This window comes from Parambassis ranga, chromosome 13, assembly GCF_900634625.1.
Source record: "Parambassis ranga chromosome 13, fParRan2.1, whole genome shotgun sequence".
Classification (NCBI taxonomy): Eukaryota; Metazoa; Chordata; class Actinopteri; family Ambassidae; genus Parambassis; species Parambassis ranga.
The window spans coordinates 12,096,754-12,113,019 of record NC_041033.1 but is presented as its reverse complement, the minus strand read 5'-3'; positions in this window follow the sequence as shown (position 1 = coordinate 12,113,019).

The window sequence follows — 16,266 nt, the reverse complement described above, 5'->3', positions numbered from 1 at the left end:
CTAAAATAAAAAAGATAAGAAAAAAGATAAACTGTGAATTTCCTCCACAGTCTATATCACTCAGTAGCATGGCACAGAAACAGACACGAACATATGTCACATCCTCCTCCATTTAATTAAAGCTCCTTCACAGAGCTGCATCTGTGGTGAGATCCTCCTCTGACTCCAGTGAGAGGGCGGTCAGCGTACATCATCGTTACTTACAGTCACTGAACTGTTATCTGAACAGGAAAGGCCAAGCAAGATAAGTGAAACATTTTTCCTCACAGTTCTCCTAACATGGAACCATAAACACTCCAATGCAACCTCCAAGGTTTGAAAATGATATATTGACACATTGGAAGCAGACTATCAAACTCTTATGCTTCATGTGATGCAATATTACACATTATACATCAGACAGAAGGTTGCTTGTAACCAGGGCATTATACTATATGTCTCAGTTCAAGGTCATATACAGAATGAATTCAAAAGGGGGGGGGGGTCTGTAAGATTGTTAATTTAGAACAACTAAAGTTATAAAATTGTTATTATGGTATTCATCTTTTTTTTGTTCTCTTTTGTTCCTGATTTTGTTAACCCTCCCCTGTACAATCCCCAAACACTTTGGCCTCACAGTGTTCATAGACTTACAGTCACTTACACAATAATGACAGTTTGTGATGTACTCTTGAAATAGCACCAGTGACATCAACGGTGAATGGCAGGAAGGAAGCTGCTACATGAAGGGATGAATGCATGCAGAAACTGGCCTTTAACAGAGTCTCAGACAACAATAGAGTCACACGAGCCCATCCCATCCCAACAATGGTGTGATAAAGAAAAGTCACAATAAAAACTCAAAGCCACTTCACAGCTGACAGAAGCAAACAAAAACCTCCAGCAATGACCTGAATCACATTCATGTGAGATTTTGCTGCTCTACAGTTGAGCAGCATTGCATAATGAACAAAAACAGTTGTTTACAGATCCTGATCTTGATGGATAAATGGTGTTTAGCCTTTGAGTGTGAGAACCTTTGAACCATGAAATAACTTATGAATATAATAAGGCCACTGACCGATTCTCCGTGTTTACCCTGTAGATATTTAATATAATCTATAGCAACATGTGGAGCAGTATTCATTACATGGCTGTGCAATAATGTGTATACAATTTTGAAAATCACACTGCAGTACACCCTAAATCTCATATATCATATCTATCATATCTGCTACACCTGTTAATTAATCAGGCAGGCAGCAGGTCAACCTGCTGTTGTAACGTAAAGCCAAGAGCTGAGAATACAACAGTGTGTTTGCTGTCCTGGATCTCAGCATGTCAGGCTCCTCTGCAAACCTCTGAAGTCCAACAACACACCCTCATATCAAGGGCGTAGTTTTGGCATGGACAGAGGAGATGTGTCCCCACCAATAATTTGATCCCCTTATAAAAAAAAAAAAAACAGATTCTCATTGGGTGCAGCAAGGGTCAGGAAGAATCTTAGGTCCCCACCAATGTCAAAAGCAAATCTACACCCTTGCCTCATATATAAACAACAGAATAAGTACTTTGTCAGGGACACTTCAAAATATGAGATTATTTGCATCATACATCATACCACATAGGGAGGACACTTCTTTGATTTAACCTTGTTTTGTCACGTTTGTGTACACATACAAGGAATTTGATCTATTTTTGTTTGTGGACTGTACATAAAAGCTTAGGATGAGGAAACAAATAAAGGCGAGGTTCACAGCACTATTGGACACATGTGAAACAATTGGTGTATATAAAAGTGTAATGCTTTGCTAAATCACTCTGTTACCAGGTTTTTAAAGGGTTCAAATTACCTCCTGACTTCCTGGTTCTAGTTTCATTGTGCATCCATGCCATAAAATTACAGTGTCTGTGTAAAAAATCTTTGTTGTTCATACAGACACACAATCACACACTAACTCCAGTGCAACAGTCACAAGAGTTGACAGTGCCTCTCCTGGCACGCTGCCTCAGTAAACAATATTTCCTGGACAATGCACATTCTGTCTCTCACAATTTTTTCACACACACGTGAGCACTGCCTCTGGATGTACTGTTTATATCACTTAGCACCCATTTAAACTTTAGTCTGTTGTGCATAAACACACACACACACACACACACACACACACACACATAAGTGTAGGTCCAACTGGGAATTTAGCGCTTGTTGTGATAATGAGATGGTTTATTTTGCTCCAGAGGGATAAATGCTGCAGGAATTCTGAGAAGTGAAACTCTGAGCAGCCTGTACTGCAGTTTTTTTATGTGCACACACACACACACACACACACACAGAGAGAGAGAGAGAGAGAGAGAGAGAGAGAGAATTATCTGCATGCTTCTCAGAGATTCTCATGCAATCTTACCACATCTGCATGATATGTTTATATTCTCCACAGTATACTGTTTATAGTAATTATGTTTGACAGACAAATTGATAGACATGCAACTTGTTTAGCTAAAAGAAATACTTTGTCAGCTCAAAAAAATTGCTATAAATAACACTCTGTAACGTGTAACAAAGTGGTCATAACATGGAAATGGTCATATCACATGGAGACCAGAGAATAGTCTCAGCAGAAAGAGGCAGCAACAAATTTAGATTATAGCTCCGCATTCTTTTTTGTCAGTGGACTTTTAAACATTTATCTCTAGAAAAACAGTAGTAAATTCCAGAGCAGTCACAGTACAGATGGATGGGCCCTCTACAGCTGATGCTAAGAATATGAATTGGCAATAAACATATTCTGACATAAAGTGACTGTTACATAGAATATGTAGTTTGCTGTCCATCACAAGCTTCAGGCATACAGACCAAGTAAAGCTGTGGCAGTAAAACCTGTGATTGTACTGAGCTGAGCATGTTTTTCTTTGCCAATAAATCTGCCTTTTTATTTACTGTAAGAGCTTTTTATTGCAAAGTCATGCTCTAATACAGCTCCTCTTTTGAAATACCTCTGCTGTCTTTAATAAGGACAGGGCATCACACTGATGCCCTTTTTAATAACACAAAGAGAGAGTGTTAACTGACAAGATCGGGTGTCCCAAAATAGAAAATGAAGTCAGCTGTAGTGTGTGAGCGAGAAGAGAAACTCATATGAGACAGAGGGTGCATTCAAATTAAAAGTCACAGACTCTGGAAACCTCATAGATATGACCATGAGTGACACATGCTGAAAACTCATATTCATAGCCGTGTGTTTCACATGCTTCAATGTAGAAACAGGTGTTCATTGAAACACTGTACCCAGATTGAAATTAATGCACATATTTTTGGCTGCAAACAGGCATTTAAACAGGCACGCCTAAGCAAACCTGAGCTCCTGTTTCATTACGGATAGGGACACACCAGAGCTTACAGTGTGTGCTAAACCACCTGAATATTAATTACATTTGTCTGCCTGAAATGTGTCAGATTCTGTAAATGTTAAATTGGTTTTGTATCAGGTTATCTTAAAAGAATAGCATAACAATATTACTGCTGTGCTATGTTACCTGTTTAATGGGGCAGCCACAGATCTAATAAGAGAATAAAAATGCCCATTCAAAGGCTTATGGTCATTTCTCTCTTATTCATTTAAATACCAAAAACAAGCCGTTCTTTAGTCCGGTCACTGAAGCAGATCTGAATGAAACCTCTGGTAGTCAGTACTACAGAGGTCAAGGTAATGAACTGGAAAAGGACTATAGTTCACTAAGAGCACTATATGCCGGGAGCAATGGCCCAGACATCCTCTGCAACATCTCCAAACAGCATGATAAGGCTCTGTCATTTGGAAGATAGATAGATATCATATGAGCCATATATTGTAAAAACTAATGGCCTCACAGAAGTGACATCTATTAACAGGAATTTCAGGCTAGTTTCTGTGATGCAGTAGGTGGAATAAAAAAAAATCACTCACTTTAGAGATGTCATTTTTTTTAATTAATGAACATACTGCAGACACTGTGTCCAGCAGTGAGAGCTGCAGTGCTGCAATAAGCATTTTTATCAAGCTTTTTTTAAGCTCTCATCTCAATTTAAATACATTCAAGACAACGAGGACGCTGAGTGAAACAGTTTATAGAATCTGAGGTGCCTGCAGTGCAACAGTTCAACAACATCCAAGGACTACATGGCAGCTTTCCTGCAGAGAGCCAGTTAAATGTAGCTTCACCATGTTGAATGATTTCTCAAAGTGCTACCTTGCATTATAAATGTGCTTTGAAGCTGTTGGTGAAGCAGAATTTACACTTCTGAAACACTCAGATGGAGGTGGAGCATGCCACATGCTTTCAAACACATACATATGAATGTAAAGGATGGAAAATTAAACAATTGATCTTGAATAAAAATTACACACATAATATTTTTTTACATATTGTGGCCCGAAAAAAATCAACACACACAGGCGACTAAGAACAGCAAAAACCAAAGATGACAGCATTAAGTGTGACAAAGAGCAGGGAATAAAGCAGCCACAGCAGTGAAACCACTGGAGACAGACAGAGATACTGTATATCCCTAAACAGATAAAGCCTGGAAAGAGTAAACTCAAAGCCTTGGACCTAATTTTAGAGAGCCAGTAAGAGTGGAAGGAGGAAGAGAAAGATTATATATATATAAATGCTAAATAATAAAAATAGAAACAGACAGACAGACAGACAGACAGAGATGTAAGTCCAGGAGCAGAGTTGAGGCACAGCAGCAGTGAGACTGCTGGCTGATGTGAAATGACAGGCTGTTTACTGAGGCAAGAGAGGGCAAAGGGAAAGCGATGTGGAGCACTTTGGCCTGCCATCAGGATGGCTGCTGAGGCTTTTAAGAGCCTGAATGAGGGGCGGCGTAACTTCATTAGTGTCCCTGGGCAGCAGTGAGAGCAGGTGGGCTCCGCTGTGGGACTCGGGGGAGGAGGGATGATCCCATCTGCAGCCAAACAAGCAATTAGATACACAGAGTCTCTGCCACCTGGCTCAGCTATGACAAATAAAAGGTGGATGAAGATTGCTGTGTAATTACGTCGGAGCAATCTGTGTGGGTGTTCGCAGCGCTGTTTACTTTTCACGTACATATGTGTGTTTCACAGGGATTTCAGTCTATTAGCAGAGGTGGACATCAAACTGCTGCCTGCTGGACAACAGGGAGAGAGTGAGGGCACTCATTGATCTGGACACTGAACACACAAATATGCACACAAAAACAGAGACAGGGGTAGTTAACTGGGTGAAATGGAAAGATTTGTTGCTATAGCGACAGTTTGATTGAGATTGAGAATAACACACATGACCTCATGTCAGAATGTAATAGACCTCATTCGAAATTACTTTATTAAATATTATTACATACTTTTTGAAAAAAATAATGTAATTATTCACAAAGTTCAGTTTCTTATATGGGATGTGACAAATTGTGCTGACATAATATTTAATTTCTTGGAAGAAATAGCACAATTAACACTTTTTTAAAAATTTGAGACGATTTTTTTAATTGTCTCATTAGAGGGGCTGTTTATTGGGCTCTGTGCAGCTCTAACAGCTGGTTGAAAAATTGGGTCACGGCTGTGATGAGTGGACTCACACAAACAAACTGTGACAACAGCTCTCAAATTCAATTAAAATAACTAATATGGATTTGGTTTGTTTAGAATCTGGAAAATTGTTTTTGTTTTAGACACTTGATGACTTCTAATCACAAAATTGCATTATTTAGGCATTCATACTACCTTGTTATCTGATGAAGTTCAGCTGGCGCGGCATTCGGCTCTGGGTGTGTTTTGTCCTGCAGCACCAGCTAGTGGACAGTAGAAGTATTGCAGATCCTCATCTGGGCCTCTTCCTAATATGTAGCCTATGTATAATTTATGATTTACTCAGTCAGAGCAACTATTTATATTTAAATGCTGTTTTAAAGTGGGGTTTTAACCCAACATACACATTAGTGTTGTAACCCAGTAAAATTACACACAAATGATGAAGAAGATTCCTGTTATTTTTGTCCTTCTGTAGTACCAGTGTTTAGTCAGGAGGGGGCATTGTGATGCTGCAGAGAGGTAGAGACAGCGTCAGGAGTAAGAAAAAAGAGAAGAAGGGTACAATAAAGTAAATAGTAGCAAGTTCAAGAGGAGAAGGAGAAGCTGTGTCATGAAGTGTGATGTTGATATTATGTCTTTTTTAAGGACTCTAAATGATACACAAATTTGAAGATTGCACCTGGAGCTCAGTGTCCAGAATGAACACCAAAGACTCCCTCACAACCCATCACTCAGATAAGAAAAGAACAAAAACACACTGCTCGGTAGATGGACATTTTGTTTGTTTGAGGAAGAAACGGTCTTATGAAGGAAAAGGCAACCGAACTGAACAAACTAGTTTTTTATTAGTTGCTCTGATGCATGTTGGACAGTTTTTGTGGATATTGTTTAATGTGATTACAAACAGCTGGTTTTGCTCATTAAAAATGTCTAAAAGTCGACTTCACACTTCATCAGGTCTAATTTACAAAGCATTGAACAGCATCAAGGCTAAAGGAACGTTGTCAGTAGGTATGATGTCCTTTACTACTGTACTGTGTTTTGAGAAGATTAATGCAGTGACATTTTGTCGGGTCAGATGAATACTGACCCAAAAAAATGTCGCTGCACGCCTGGGTGACCTTTTTGAGCGTAGGCAACACATATAGGTAGGACTAAAACTGCTCTTAAAATGATCAGACACTTCATATTTTAAGGGCTATATCCCATCATAAATCAGCTCTAAGAATAAAGAAAACGTTAATTTTTCTTAGAGTCTTAGCTGAGCTTTTTATAAAGGCAGAACACAGATTATTAACACTAATGTCTAATAAACTGGTAAAATGGTTTAAATTAGACTGTAAACAATAATTTTTTTCCTTTAGTTTGCCATTAGGGGGAGGCAGGATCCTTTTCCCTCTCCTACAGTGAGCAGCCTTGGGGCAGCTCATTACTTTGACTCTGGCTGAAGCAGCAACTGGATGTTACTCAAAAACAATTTAAAACAGTAACAGTGAAGAATGCTTTTCTCTGCAATGAAATCATATTTACATTGCACTCTATGTCCCATTATCCTGTTTGCCACGTCACACTAAGCACTTTTAACCCTTTAAGTGTTCATTATGGCTTAATATTATTTGATCATGTTTATGTTTCTGTTGTGATTATATTTCCATACATTAGGGTCTTTCTCAAAATTGCAACACAATAGTGTGACACAGACTGATAGCAGACAGTGGTACCAACAGTGACATCATGTTGCCACGTTACAGCACTCATAATAAATGTTTTATTGAGAGACTGCCTCATCTTTCCTCAGCTTTTAACCAGCATTTATGTTTGCAATGTGAGCAGCAGTGTTGTAAATGAATTCTATGAATGCATAACAAATAGGTAAAAATGTGCACTGTACACTGACTTTCTAAAGGGTCAATAACAGCAGGCTTGCTGGTCACCTGCAGCACCTGTTAAATAATAGTATGTGATGAAAAATAGATCCTAAAATAACTACAGTATCTTCTCCAGGTTGCAGTCAATCAGATTATATTGGCAGTAACTTCCCTAGTCTGTGTGTTGGTTGCAGTTTGAAGGCCTTTGCTCCCTTGTGCATGTCATCGTGTGCCATGCAAACTTACTAACATATGCATGATTGCTAAAGCCGACCTACAATAATGCACATATGATGTAAGTTCTGACATTCATACACGCAAATGCACCAGCCACCTGCTGAAGCAAAGTAAAGCTGCCTCTGTCATCATCATCATCATCATTATCATCGTGTGAGAATAAACAGGACACTGAGAGATCGTGTGACTGAATGCACACCAAAGAATGACATATAGCATTAACATCTATCCTGCACCAACCTGACCATGAAGCAATGACCCTAAAAATGCTCTTACAGATGGATACACTGCGAACAACAACATGGGAATGCATTTGATTGGCAATAATGTTAAGATGTCCTGTGGCATTCAAGCGTGACTTCCTTGTCATAAAGCGACCTGCTGTTCTATAAAAACATAGCTTGTATTGTCACACACAGACCGACATAATCAATATATTTTGCCTGTGAGGAAAAACTACAAAGAAGTTCCTTAAGTCCTAATCAATCTTCTGAATAGTCCTTTTTTACTGGACACATTTAATCTGCTCTTGAAATTGTGTTATAGCCTCTCTCTGTGTATTTATGGGGCCAGTTTGTGGCATCAGAGGATCTATTGGATGACTTTTCACTCTTTGTTTGCATGATGTCAGACAATATGACCATATGTTTCATTAACACAAAGTTAACTCAGTGTACTGGTACAAAAATACAGAATGTATCAGTATGTATGTGTGATGATAGTGCATGCAGTCACAGTGCTGCCAATGTATGTGCTACTAATAGATTAGAACACACCCCTCTCTGACTGCCTGAATATACACATCTTTTGTATTTGACATTTGTTGCAAATGAAATCATAAACAGACAGTGATCATGTAAAATGTAAATTCCACTTCATCTAAGAGTGTGAGCCCATGCATCTACAGTATACACACACTCAACATGCACTTAACACCACCTGTGCTCACTCCCCCTCCGTGACGATATAAACAAACACCACACGCACACATACACAAACACTGAGCTCTATTCCTGTTTCTGACAGCACCATGCATCATTGGCTGGTTTTGTCTCGGCCAATCAGCAAGCGGCTCATTGGGTGTTTCCTTTTATTGCAGCAGGAGGATGAAGAGCAAGGCAGAAATGAATGACTGAAAAAGATAAAGAAGCGCTGAAAGGAGCATGTGAGGGAGGGCGATCAGGCCACTTAATACAGTGACGTGAATTAGTTAATTGTACGTCAAAGAGGAAAGCTGTGGAGTGGACCAATAGGACGCAGAGAAATGGGGCCACTTATGACATCAATGCTGGCATGTGATGAGAATTGCCCGCATGAGGGAGCTTTCCAATGAGTAGACAGACGGAGGGAGCATACAGTGATACTCCAGTCATCAGGAATACAAAAACACAACCCACATGCTCTGTGCAGTATCAGTCCTCATTCACTCTGATGTGTATATACAGGAAGTGGATGCAAACCGTTTCAAATACAGCTCCAAATGATCTATTTTAATAAATGTAAATGTGATACATCTGCTCTACCTAAAATTTAAAAATGTATTTTCCCTCATAGAGCATTTGTAAGAGTCCTTTGAGTAAAAATTTTCATCACTAACCCATACAAAGTACATTGCTGTGCAACTATTTTGCATTTTGCAGACCACATGCTGTGCCTGTATTCTGTATTTATCTCTATGAAAGAATGTTTTTATAATAAACAAATAAATGCATATTGCTGCCATTGAAAGGTTAAGAAATGGTCTAAATTTGTGTACTTTTTTGCAAGTTAAAACCTACTGCATGTTTGTATACATGTTTGCAGGTACACATCACCACATGGGGGAAGGCAGGCATCATGGAGGATGCCATATCATGTTTCTCACCTCTACAAAGAACTCTTTTCTACATGTATCTCTCTCTCTCTCTCACACACACACTCATGCCATCCATAGTCCACAATGATATTACTCAAGAACAGAGAAGAACACATTGTAGAGTAAGATTAAGATTACGATTAGGAAACCTTTATTAGTCCCACAATGGGGAAATTGCATTGCTAAGTCGTGCATAGTTATCTTTGTTATTATATATTTATATAGATATAATGTGAGTCTCAGTCTCTTTATTTAATCTGCCGATACAAGCCCTTTCTAATGACCTCTAAGCCCCAGGTGTATATACCAGTAAGTATGCAATTCAAATCTGAAAACAATGTGTGTGTGCACATACATCATTCATGAACATTGATGGATGCATGTACACACAGTGTATATATTGTACATGTGTCACAACACTGGTTGACAAAACTGTATTGATCCCAGACAGTGAGATATAGGGAAACATGTTTCAATTTATAGGCAAACGCACGTCGTGAGTGAGCTGTGATTGATCCGAGACCTTTTCTTTGATGGAAATCACTGACAACTTGTAATGACTTTTCAATCCTTTGCTCAGAGCAGTGATATGTTAGTCCCTCAGGTACTGAAAACTGTATGTCATTGCAGACACAAAGCCCACACACATTGTACTGGAGTGTTCTTATTCCCACAGGACGAGCTGGTCTTAAGGGGAATGTGCAGTCTCCACAAAAAGTAGATGATTTTGTTTTGCAGTGTGCAAAATTTCAGCACCACATATGTTAATGCTGAAACGGCATTGCACATTTCAATCAGTTATTTGGTTGTTTTAATGTTATATGAGTAAAAAATTTAAGCAATTTTTGGTTTTTGGTTAAATATGTGTGTCAAACTAGCAGGAACAGCCTTATAAGAGGGTTTCAAGTTTCTACAGTGTGTGTCAGGAGGCACACAAAGTGAAATTTACAAACTTAGCATAGAAATACCTCTGGGATTGTGGAATATTTATGATGTCACCACAATGTACTGCACTCAGAGTGGTTAACTGAGGGACAAGTTGTCCATGTTCTTATGTTCTCACATTCAGAAAATATTACAATATTATAAAAAAATTACATTCTATTAATAGTGCAGAAATAAGTCTCATATATTTGCAGTATTTTATTCCACTGTTAAAATCAGTGTCCAGACCAAGTTTTTATTTTTAAAGGACATTTGATTGGACACACTGTTACAACTGTACTGTAAATAAATCTGCCAAAGAAAGTTTCTGTTTATCCCCAGTCTCTTTTGCTGTGAACCCATAACTCCTATGGGAAGGTGTTGGGACGATAAGAAACAGACAGTCTGGAAAGCAGGGAGAGGCAGGAAGGGAGCGGGGGAGTGGAGCGATGGGCCTTTACAGCTGTGTCTAACGGTTTATTCTATTTCTATTTATGATTCCCAGATGTTTGTAAGAGGTTAAGTGGATGCACACATGAGTACACACACACACACACGCACACACACACACACACATGTCAAGATAAACTGCCATATATGAGTGTATTTAACATTTAGCAGATCACCAGGTGGTGCTTTTTGTTACATAATCTTGATGTTCACAGGCATACTTTACAAAAAGTCAGAAGGAATATAAGAGAGCCATTAAAGAGAAACAGGAAGGAGCATGTGAGGCCATAACGTCATCAGTGACTTTGTGGTATCTTTACTTATCTCAGCTGAAAAGCAAACAGTTATACATGACTTGAAAGCTACTTGGCTCAGCCACATTCTTTTCCCGTTCAGTCAGGGCCATTGTGACGGTAGCAGTGAGGCAGCAGGGAGTGTGTTGCTCATTTACTTTCTCCTCTTTTTGCTGCTTCTCAGAGGAATCAAAGAAACAATATTCTGGACACAAGCCCACTGCAATAACCTCAGCTTTCCAAAGAACTACACACACTTTGTGTGTTTGAGTGTGTTTTTTGTACTTATCATACAATAAAGGAATTGTAAATAAATACAAATAATGCTGTATAAATAATTAAATATATATATATATATATATATATATATTCCTCAGGCACACACACACACATACACACATCTTTTCATTTTTACTTAGTGGGTAGAGTTAATACATCTGGTAGGCTGTTCCCATGAATGTCTGTTATCATAATGTCACAGTACTTTCACTGACTTTCACCTTCTGCTGATTTTACCAGCACCACCTAAAATGTAAAATTTACTTTAAAGTTTAAAGTTATAAATGCAAGTTAGACTCAAACATATAGTGAACACATTTTGAGAACACTTTGGCTAATTTTTTTTCTCATCTTTTGACTGTGTACTGAACAGCTGCTTGTACTGTACGTTTTTTTTGTTGTTTTTAATGAGATCCGCAAATTGGCCTGAACAGGACATGCAGGTGTCTCTTCTCCTCACTTCTCGGATTGCACAGTGCTGGTTTACGGATTTACAAAAAAATGGCAAATTACACATGCATCTGGGTACGCCTGTGTCCTGAGAGTCAGTGGGAGACTGCTACAATGGACCTGTAATGGATCTCTTGCTGTGCACTAAACCTATAAGGATGATGACTAAATGGAGCAGACATTGACCTCTCTGCCTCTCGGTGTCTTTTTCTGTCCCCTGTTGTTTGTCCTTTCATGTCAGCTGAGTAAATGTACTCATATAGAATCTATAACACAAATGTGTAGAATGCAGTATATAAATGTCTGTGAGACTCTGTTAGAAATAGGCAGGGGATGCAGGTTACTTTTTACCTGCACAGTTGTTTACTTGACTCAGTTTTACAGAGCCTCCAAGGCAGAGTCTTCTTTGTTTTGTGTACATTTTTTTTGTGTACATTCTCTGCTGCAGTATTTGGCATTAATAGGAATAAAGTTTCCAAAAATGGCCAACTAATGTGTTTTGTGTATTTAGCAGAATTAATAAGGCAACGTGACGAGAGGAGATGACAACATGTACAAGAAGAAAAGCACACAAACCACTCTTTAGAATCTTTAATTGCGTCCAAATAATTTGTTTTCTTCTGCATTATCATATTAATTATTGCCACTCTCAGGTTGCTGAAACCCTGATCCACTGTGGCAGCGTTTAATTTCACACTTTGGAAATCTACATTCGTATGGTGGTTGCATAGCAGTTCTACTAGTACCTGTCCAGAATAGAAAGTACTGCAGAAGCTTAACTACTACACTGTGCCTGAGGAATGGTTTCTATTTCAGTGTAAGTACACTGGCTGCCAATGGATATGGATGAGATGATTAGAGGAGGTTTGTAGAGGAGAGATACAGGAATATTTGATCCCAGAGCAAATCTGTTTGGCAACTCCTTCTGGCACTTAAGCTTTCATCATGTTGTGCACCCCCGATTGGACTGCTTAGAACTAAACTGAATTTATATTTACTGTTTGGTGAAATATATGATATATGAAATCTCAGCCATGCAGGTCATGGTATCAATGTAAAAAGTTGTATTCTACACATTTTTGTGCTGACATTGTGCAGTGCAATGTTTAAGTGTAATATTAAAGTTATTCTTTCCTTCAAAGGTGTCAGATACTTAATAATAAAAATATATTTTTAAAGCAATCCTGGCATTGTAACCCCTGTACCATGTTGCAAATAGAGGCTTGCCATGTGCAGCCATGATTACATTTTGGTGTGGTGCACCTTATTTAAAAGATCTCTTGGAGTGCTGATCTGTGGGGACCACAGTTCAACCAGGGACAGTGAGAAGGGAGGGCAGGATGTTAAGAGGGAGGCAGAATAGTGCTAAATGGACTGGTTCTGTCACTTACAGTAAGATCAGTAGGGATGTGAGGTCCCGGCCTACTCACTGAAGATGAATGTTGCATGAAAATGGCCAGTTCACACACCACACACACACAGAAACACACCACAAAAAGATCAATGTTATGGAGGAACATATCACACAGGTATGTTTGTTAGTATTGATGCTGGGTCTTCCTTTTGAATGTATGTGTATGTGTATATGTCTTTGCTTGATTGCGTATTTGTTTTGTGTGCACTGGGTTTTACAATTCAGACACGTGCAACCATGCATGCACTTCTTTATAAAAGCATGCATGGTTGCATGGTCATCCTATGTCTGCCTGAACACATTTTTGGAGATTGAACAGTGTTTATAATCTCCACCTCATTAGCGAAGGAAACACTATACCTGTGAGAACACATTCATTTTTGTCAGCACCATGCCTATCTATAATTGTCGCTTCTGTCAGTAATTTCTGTGATTTGTTGCCATCTGAGACCCCTTTCTCTCGGAGCTCACCCTGAAGCCACGCCTCCCAATCACATGGACGCTCATTACCTGAAGACGAGCTGCGGTCTGTGACTTCGACCATCATGCACGTACCTCTCTGGTGCGCACAGAGCAGGAAGAGAGTGACAACCAGCCAATACTACGCGCAGGGGCGCCTCGCAGGATTGGCTGGTTGTCACTCTCTTCCTGCTCTGTGCGCACCAGAGAGGTACGTGCGCAGGGGCGCCTCGCAGGATTGGCTGATGTTTTATAGCTTCCACAGATGATTAATATTCTTCGTTTTAAAGCGAAACTGCCGAACTAATTGGTTGCTATCGTATTGTAAAGAGAAGTTACACTAATTTAACAAAAAGTGCATCAAAATGAAATCTCCTACCCTACCTTTAAGACATGATACACAACTTCTCAACTTGCAATTATAAATGAGTAACTTTCCTTTTGTTACATGTCTATCTCGATGAAAGCACCCACATACATACAGTAGTTACGCTGGTGTGATGTAGAGGTAAAGAGAAGGATATCTCTCTTTATACTGAGTATATATAATGGCATAGGCTGGACATAGGATATGTGATGGATTTGTCACAGAGTGGAAGGCAGTCTTTAAACTGTGACATATGGCAGTTTGTCCTCACCAGGAAAGTAACTTATATAAGTATTTCAGTCCCTCAAAACATGTACTTCTGGCTGCAATAAACATTGAACCACGACTCTGTTACATTTGGCTAACTAACCCTAACAACAGCCGAGAACCTAACCCTAGCTCTGCATTAGGGTTAGGGTTAAAGTTAGGGTTAGGGTTAGAGTTAGGGTCAAAACTAGGTTAGGGTTAGGGTTAGAGTTAGGAAGGTCACAGAGTTGTGGATGAATGTTTGATGCGTTCAGCTCAACTCTCTTGCCCATTTAGGAGACAATCAGTATGTCCTGAGTTTATTGATTTCAAAAGTGAGAAAAGTCAAAATGACCACATATTTTGACCTATGTGAGCCGTAGCTATAAAGTAAATATGCTTGTTTTCCAACACGTTGAACTCTAGTTTAAAAAACATTCTTCATAAGTACACCAGAGTTATGTCTTTGTTATATGTTTAAATAAGGCTCTTGGGGACTGTTAACTATAAAAGAGCAAAAAATAGGTTTTGTAATTATTATAATGTGATACTTTGAGTGCAGTGAAAACCGCATCATTAGGTATTAGGCCTATACTGACAATTATTCATTCAGCTGTCCACATAGACTGTAGAGCAGCAAACAACTAACAAAACATTATTGTGAATACCAAACAGGTATAAAAAGATGATTAGCATAAGGTTCAAAAGCAAAGAACAACTCACACTTCAATGGGATACTTGTCTAGAAAACAAGAGGTCTGCACACACAGACACACACAAACACACAGAATGGAATCACACACACACACCTCTTCTTTCTTGCCTCATATTTGAGGGCAAATTAAACAGATTTGATATTATTCTAGAACACTCAGGCACATTTCCCACACAGATGCAAATTTACATATTAATGTCGCTGCGGGCCATTGTTCATGTTTGATTTTGTTAGTACTAATGAATCCATGTATAGTGGGCTATGTGCAATTGTTAGGATGTCCAATGTGCAGCTTGGTTACATAATGAGTTATGTTAGTCAGTCAACCTGGATTAAACGTTTGTGTACAGCAGAAAAAGAACAAGATGAGAGTGACGGTGTGTGGTTCAGGTTAACATGAGGACATGTGTTCCTTATGGAAGTCTTCATAGTGTGAATCACTCCCCTGTGCAGATGTGGCTGTATAGTTTATGTGTAGGTGCTGTACATGCACTGAGCACATACAGGTTTTTACATCTGCAGTTCTGTTTAAAACTGTAGATGTCTTTTGTTAATCTTTTTGTCATATAATCTGGCTGTTCCTTAGAATTCATTGGTATTTTCTTTAGGTGGGCTCACCTTGTCTCCTCATCTTAGACCGCTAACACACCAAGTTAAGCTTTATATTTACTCTGTTTAAGTGGGATTTCTCAGCCACAATGGGAAGAGTAGCTCTTATGTGTACCCGTGGGTAACAGAGGTTTGTAGATAGCCTGGACAAACACGCAGTGAGAGAGGGTCAAGGCAGAGGTGGTGAATGTAAGAGGGAGACACACAAGAATGGAGAGACTGTGTGCAAATAAATTGGACTGAGTCCAGGGGTGAAACACAGGTACAACTCCTGATAATATATCTTTCTTTTTCTGTCTATTTATTCAGTGAAGTCACTTCGCACAATGCATACAAATACAAGAGCATGCGCTCACCACAAAGTTAGCAAAATGTGTAGAACCACAATGGCCAGTTATTCTGTCACACACACACACACACACAAATATCACAGTGCTGATAAGCATTTTTTATCCATGGATTCCTGAAGGGTTCGCAGGCACAGCTTATCACTCTGCTGTCATAATGCCATCCTGCTACCCAGTGAGTTTGACACAGGGACTGACCAGTTTTGTGGTTTCAAAACT